This window comes from Lontra canadensis, unplaced genomic scaffold, assembly GCF_010015895.1.
Source record: "Lontra canadensis isolate GAN:19392208 unplaced genomic scaffold, GSC_riverotter_1.0 scaffold9, whole genome shotgun sequence".
Taxonomy (NCBI): Eukaryota; Metazoa; Chordata; class Mammalia; order Carnivora; family Mustelidae; genus Lontra; species Lontra canadensis.
In genome coordinates, this window is record NW_022631003.1 from 35,666,511 (window position 1) to 35,672,842 (window position 6,332).

Here is a 6,332-nt window from a genome sequence, read left to right on the forward strand (position 1 = left end):
TGGCATCAGAAAAATCAAATTCATTAGTAATTTAAAACATGGGACTTAATGCAACGGCAACACATGAATGTGGCGCGCTCAGATCAGATGGGGGGCCACCGAATGTCGGGTGTCCCAGAGGGTGGGGGCTGGCAGCATGGGTGGTGAGAGAATTCATCCAAGGCAGAACCGAAGAGAAATAATTTTATTGAATACACTACAAGGAAGCATTGCGAAGGAGAGCAAAGGAAAGACAGCCTGCGAGGAGTTGGTGGTGAAAGACCACGGTTATGGGGCAGAGTGAGAAAGTTTGGGGACTATGGATTTTCCCTTTTTTGGTAACTGTAGGAACTGTGGTGCTTGTAATTGGTCATTAGGGCCTATGGCTATTTCGAGGTGGGTCCCTTAATGAGCCTGTTTGGATTCAGCTTGGTGGTCCCCGTGGGCCCTTTAGACCTTGCTCAAGTTTCCAATGCTCAAGACTTTTGCCTAAAAGCAGCCTCTACAATGAGGTATTTTTGATACTCTCTGTGACAAAGACTATTGACTCTTGCTTTCTCAGGCAGATAGCTAGATTGTTTTTCCCATCTTTATTTACTTGAACGCATGACTGTGTGCCTAGCCTTAACCAATGGAGTATGTGTCCCTTCTGACATGACACTTTTAGGGAGCATGTGTGCCTTTTCCACACTTTCTTTTCCCATCACCAGTGGGATATTTTAAATGTCATTTCCATAAGGAAACTTCCTGGACCAGGTCTGATCTGGCAATAATACACCGTATACTTTACCTTGCAATACCACAATTTAATTTTAAAAAAAGTGTTCCTTGTTTATTTAATAGTTTCCTTTCTTGCTAGACCTAGAGCTCTAGAAAGACAGGTGGTGTGTCTCTTTGTATAGTGCTGTTTTCTCCAGCCACACGTGAGACACATGGTAGACAGTCAGTAAATCTTTGTTAAAAGGATCGTTATTCCAAGTCTTCATACTCTTTGTTACAAGACACAAGTGCTCAGGGTGCTGGTGGGTCAAGAACACCAACCTGCTGGTTTCCGGAACTTCATTTTCACCAAGGACTAATGAATTGTATTTTCTTTGGCTTAAGACAGATCTTCTTTTCCCAAAGGAATCCTTAAAAAAAGGAAATGGTCTCTTCAAAAGGTTCACATTTGCAAGAGAATAAACAATTGTTATTACGTGACTGAGCCAATGTAATCGTCAGGGCTTATGTAAGTTTATTAAATGCCCTCAGAATCTGTTTCCCAGATTAGCCTCCGATCTGCAGTTCCAGGAACAGCTTCTTGTGTTGTTGATTTTTAAAAAATTTTTGACTCTAACCTTGTGTCCTTTTATAGCATTTCCTAAGGAAGTTGCCTGTATTCACATCCTCAATAAGAGCTATTGAATATTCAGTATCCAATGCATGTGTATGAATCTATATTTCCAGATTTATAGGATGCATAGTAATGGAGATCTAGATCTTACACTTTTTGTTTTGTATAAATGTTATGAGTATCCTTCATTCCTACAGACTATCTTTTTTTTTTTTTTAAAGATATTATTTATTTATTTGAGAGAGAGAGAGCACGAGAGGGGGGAGGGTCAGAGGGAGACGCAGACTCCCTGCCAAGCAGGGACCCCAGTGTGGGACTTGATCCCAGGACTCCAGGTACATGACCAGAGCCAAAGGCAGTCGCCCAACCAACTGAACCACCCGGGCACCCATTTCTACAAGCCATCTTTGGAGAAACTGCTCTCTGGTTTCTCCTGCCCAACTTATGTAACTAACCATAGCATGATTTGGAACAAAGTTCATTGCTTAAAAACAATATACTTGACTCAAAATCCTCTTTGGCTCACACCAACAAGTGTCCTCACTGATATCTCTCCAAGAAACACAGTTCATTGCTCTTAACTTCTGCATTTCTTTCCACGTGAATTTCTGCTTTCATTTGCAAAAGACTTAAGGTAGGAAAATGCCCAGGTGTCTGTCAAGGTTGCTATGAGCTAGTGGGAGCAGAGGCATGATTTAAGGGATGATAGAAGAGTACTTGTTTGCATAGAGTTTACTGACCTTTCCCCTGTCCTCTGGGTAATCTATGTTTTGTACTTGCAGGGAGAAGACACAGTCAGTGAGGCAGCTGTCTTCCTGGTTCCCTTGTTTTAGGGAGGAGTGTGCTGGCTGACACTGGATTGTGTGCTGTGTGGGGGAAACACTGCAAATGCCACCCTGGAGGGGCCCTTAGGACTGCAATTACAGAAAGAAAGGGCTGTAGCAATCAGCTTTAGATCTTCTATGTGGTGCTAGATCCACAATTGGGTGATGCAGGAAATGAGCTGTTTTGGGGAGAGGGTTGAAGCAGGGCAGGATTCAGAGAGGGAAAAGCACAAAAGACATCATTCGGGCAGTTGGATGAGCAAAAGCAAGGATATTGAGGTGGTTAGCACGGGGGGAGGGGTTGTACCAGAGTTTAAGTAATAGAGTTTGGTTGGAATATAAGGGGTCAGTGAGGATGAAGCGAACTTTATAAGGACCTTAAATGACAGAGGAGTCATGAAAAATGTATGTGTGTGGTAGCAAAGTCTTTGAAGATGAATTTGAGGAAGATGAATATAATCTCTATGTGTAAAATTGTTTAGCCAAAGAGAGACCAATTAAGAGGTTGATATAATAACTAATGGGATTGTAAGAGAGAAGGGAGGCAGACAGAAAGGAAAGAGGTGGAGGGAAGTCATCGCTAAGTGTAACATAAATGATTTAATAACTGTGAGGTTGGAGGAGGAAGAATAAAAGAAAGTGGGCAATGAATTAGTCCAAGGCTTCAAATCTAAGTTACCAGTACAATTAAATAAAGAGTTGGTAGGTGGGACTAGTTTAGGAGGGGGTGAAAGAGATACAGGGAGAGAGGAGTATACTCTCTTAGTATAAAAGACGATACTAATATACTATAGATATTTCAGTTATTTTTATGCCTACGTGGCTCTAATAATAAATACATTTTATTGGAAGAGAAAATTAAGATTTTACCAAAGTCCTAAAAAGATAGAGAAATTTTTCCTCACTAATATCGATATTCTGAGTTTTCTCTACTGTCCTCCAAAATTATGTCTGACCTTTATTGTAATTGTGAAGCAAACATATTGCAATTGCTTGTTTACTTAACTCTACGGTGTAAGTAGAATAACTTAAAAGGAAAAAAATATATATATACATATATATATAAAATATAATAAGGGAAAATCCTTATTATATTCCCAGGATCACTGGGGTATTGGTGGGAGTGGTAAGAAATGCAATTATTTATTTTTTTTTTCATTAGTTTCTTTAACAACATAAAAGAGATCATCAAATACTTAGCTCAGAGAATAGATATGAGGTTAAGTAAGATGCTTAGCCCAGTGCCTGGCACATAGAAATTGCTCACATTGTCTCTCATTGTCTTATTGTTGCTGCTTTTCGTGAATAGAGAAGTAAATCCTTGTGCATTCCAGGAATGCTCATGAAGATAAGAAGGTTTTCTATTTTCCCCTTCTGGCTCCTTCTCCAGCTAAGTCATCTTTGTAATTTTGCTATTTCCAAATACTTTCTTATTACCTAAGTGATGACAATGACTGCTTCAGCTTTTTATTTCACAGTCTGGACAAAGAGCAAGCTGACACAATCTGCAGAAAGAAGAGAGGCCCTAACCACCTGGGCAACAGAAAGTTTGGGTTTGACTGTCTAAAGAGTGAATTCATTAGCCCATGGCAAATTGAATAAAGAAATAAAGTTAAACTGTACTTATCTTAGACCAAGAGCTGTATATGGCACCATGATTCAGCATCATTATCTGCATATAAAAATACTTCTGGAAGTTATCCCGGTAAACAACCAGTTGTGAAGCCACTATCCTACCATGTTTCTCAAACTGGAATATGCGCATTGCACACTTGATACAAGAGAGTAATCATGAAACATATTCCTAAAGTGCTGATTTTACTTGAAGATTTAGGAAGATACATTTTCACTGAAGGCAACTTGCATATATTATTTGGTCATTCAACAAACATTTATTGCACTCAAGCAGAATGTCAGATGTTGGGAAATACTGATTTAGAAAAGGAATTTGGGGTGCCTGGGTGGCTCAGTCAGTTAAGCATCTGTCTTCCTTCCGCTCAGGTCATGATCCCAGGGTCCTGGGATCGAGCCCCGGGTCAGACTCCCAGCTCAGTGGGGAGTCCACTTCTCTCTCTCCCTCTGCTTCCCCCTTGGCTTGTGCTCTCTTACTCACTCTCTCTCTCTCTCAAATGAATAAATAAAATCTTGGAAAAAAGGGAAAAAAGAAGCAAAAATAGTTTTACTCCTTTCAGTTTGAATAAATAAAAACATAGAATTTCCTCAAGTATTTCATTTAACTAACGACAAAAGTATGAATCACTAAATTGTGGAGATATTTAGATTTACCAGCAGTCCTATCTTTACTAAATTTGAACGATGTTAGAACCAGCCCAGTTCCTTTTATTTTTTATTTTTTTAAATTTTTTAGATTTTTTATTTATTTGACAGACAGAGATCACAAGTAGGCAGAGAGGCAGGCAGAGACAGAGGGGGGATGCAGGCTCCCTACTGAGCAGAGAGCCTGAATCGGGGCTCAATCCCAGGACCCTGAGATCATGACCTGAGCCAAAGGCAGAGGCTTAACCCACTGAGCCACCCAGGTGCTCCCAGTCCCCTTTATTTTACAAATAAAGACTTGAAGTCCCTGTCCCATTCTCTACCTACATTATTTTTAATACTTGATATCATTTACATAATTTTTATTTGTTTGTTTCACCAAGTCCATGTTGAATCTGCACCAAGATATAAACTGTGGATTTAGATTTGCCTGCCCCATTCAAAAAACCCAGTGCTCATGAAGTTAGTATTACTGAGATGACACCGTATCTTTCACATTGCCTACAGAGCCTTGTGATTTTTTTTTTTTTAACTACATGATGGCAAAAGGAATATGCTTTCAATAGAAACTTTGAATTTTAAATTTTGATCTCCTGAGCTAGCAATATGCTGTACAATACTCTCTTGTGATACTGGCCACTGGGGACAATCTGTAGTTCCCAGTCAGCCACACATAAGGAACATAAACAACCATTCCAGTTACAGCAATTCTGTACCCATTCAACCATTCTGTTTGTCACTTCAGTACAATATTCAATAAATTACATGAGATATTCAGCACTCTGTTATCAAATATGTTTAAGGTAGGATAGGCTATGATGTTTGGTAGGTTAGGTGTAATAAATGTTTTTTTGACTTACGATATTTTCAGTTTAAAATGGGCTTATCAGATCATAACACCATTGTAAGCTAGGGCAGGTCTGTAGAAGAAAAGTTACAACTCAGTAATAAAAAGATAAACAACTCAATTAAAACTTTGAACAGGGAGTCAAGATGGCGGAGAAGTAGCAGCTGAGACTACTTCAGGTTGCGGGAGATCAGCTAGATAGCTTATCTAAAGATTGCAAACACCTACAAATCCAACGGGAGATCGAAGAGAAGAAGAACAGCAATTCTAGAAACAGAAAATCAACCACTTGCTGAAAGGTAGGACTGGCGGAGAAGTGAATCCAAAGGGACAGGAAGATAGACCCCGGGGGGAGGGGCCGGCTCCCGGCAAGCGGCGGAGCAACGGAGCACAAAATCGGGACTTTTAAAAGTCTGTTCCGCTGAGGGACATCGCTCCAGAGGCTTAACTGGGGTGAAGCCCACGCGGGGCCAGTGTGGCCTCAGGTCCCGCAGGGTCACAGAAGGATCGGGGTGTCTGAGTGTCGCAGAGCTCGCAGGTATTAGAACAGGGAAGCCGGCTACAGAGACGGAGCCGAGGAGTGAGCTCACAGCTCGGGCTTACCTTGAACCGGTCGCAGGCTCGGTGAGCTCGGAGCGCAGCCGGAGGCCAGGCAGACGGGAGTAATTGGGCGCTGTTCCCTGAGGGCGCACTGAGGAGTGGGACCCCTAGCTCTCGGCTCCTCCGGGCCGGAGACTGGGAGGCCGCCATCTTCCTTCCCGTCCTCCGGACTCTACGGAAAGCGCTCAGGGAACAAAAGCTCCCGAAAGCAAACCCGAGCGGATTACTCAGCCCAGCCCCTGGTAAGGGCGGTGCGACTCCGCCTGGGGCAAAGACACTTGAAAATCACTACAACAGGCCCCTCCCCCAGAAGATCAACAAGAAACCCAGCCAGGACCAAGTTCACTTACGAGGAGTGCGGTTTCAATACCAAGGAGAGCAGCGGAATTCCAGAGGAGGAGAAAGCAAAGCACGGAACTCATGGCTTTCTCCCCATGATTCTTTAGCCTTGCAGTTAATTTAATTTTTTTTT

The 6,332-nt window shown here is 41.8% G+C and overlaps 1 protein-coding gene across 1 annotated transcript in view; it reads right to left on the minus strand.

Annotated features, from left to right (window-relative positions):
- Positions 1–2,279: 2,279 nt before the first annotated feature.
- LOC116866045 overlaps positions 2,280–6,332 on the minus strand; it is a 17,372-nt gene continuing 13,319 nt past the window's right edge. The window contains exon 3 of the mRNA XM_032854653.1: positions 2,280–2,315. The gene's annotated coding sequence lies outside the window, so the exon portion shown is untranslated. The remainder of the gene's footprint in view (positions 2,316–6,332) is intronic.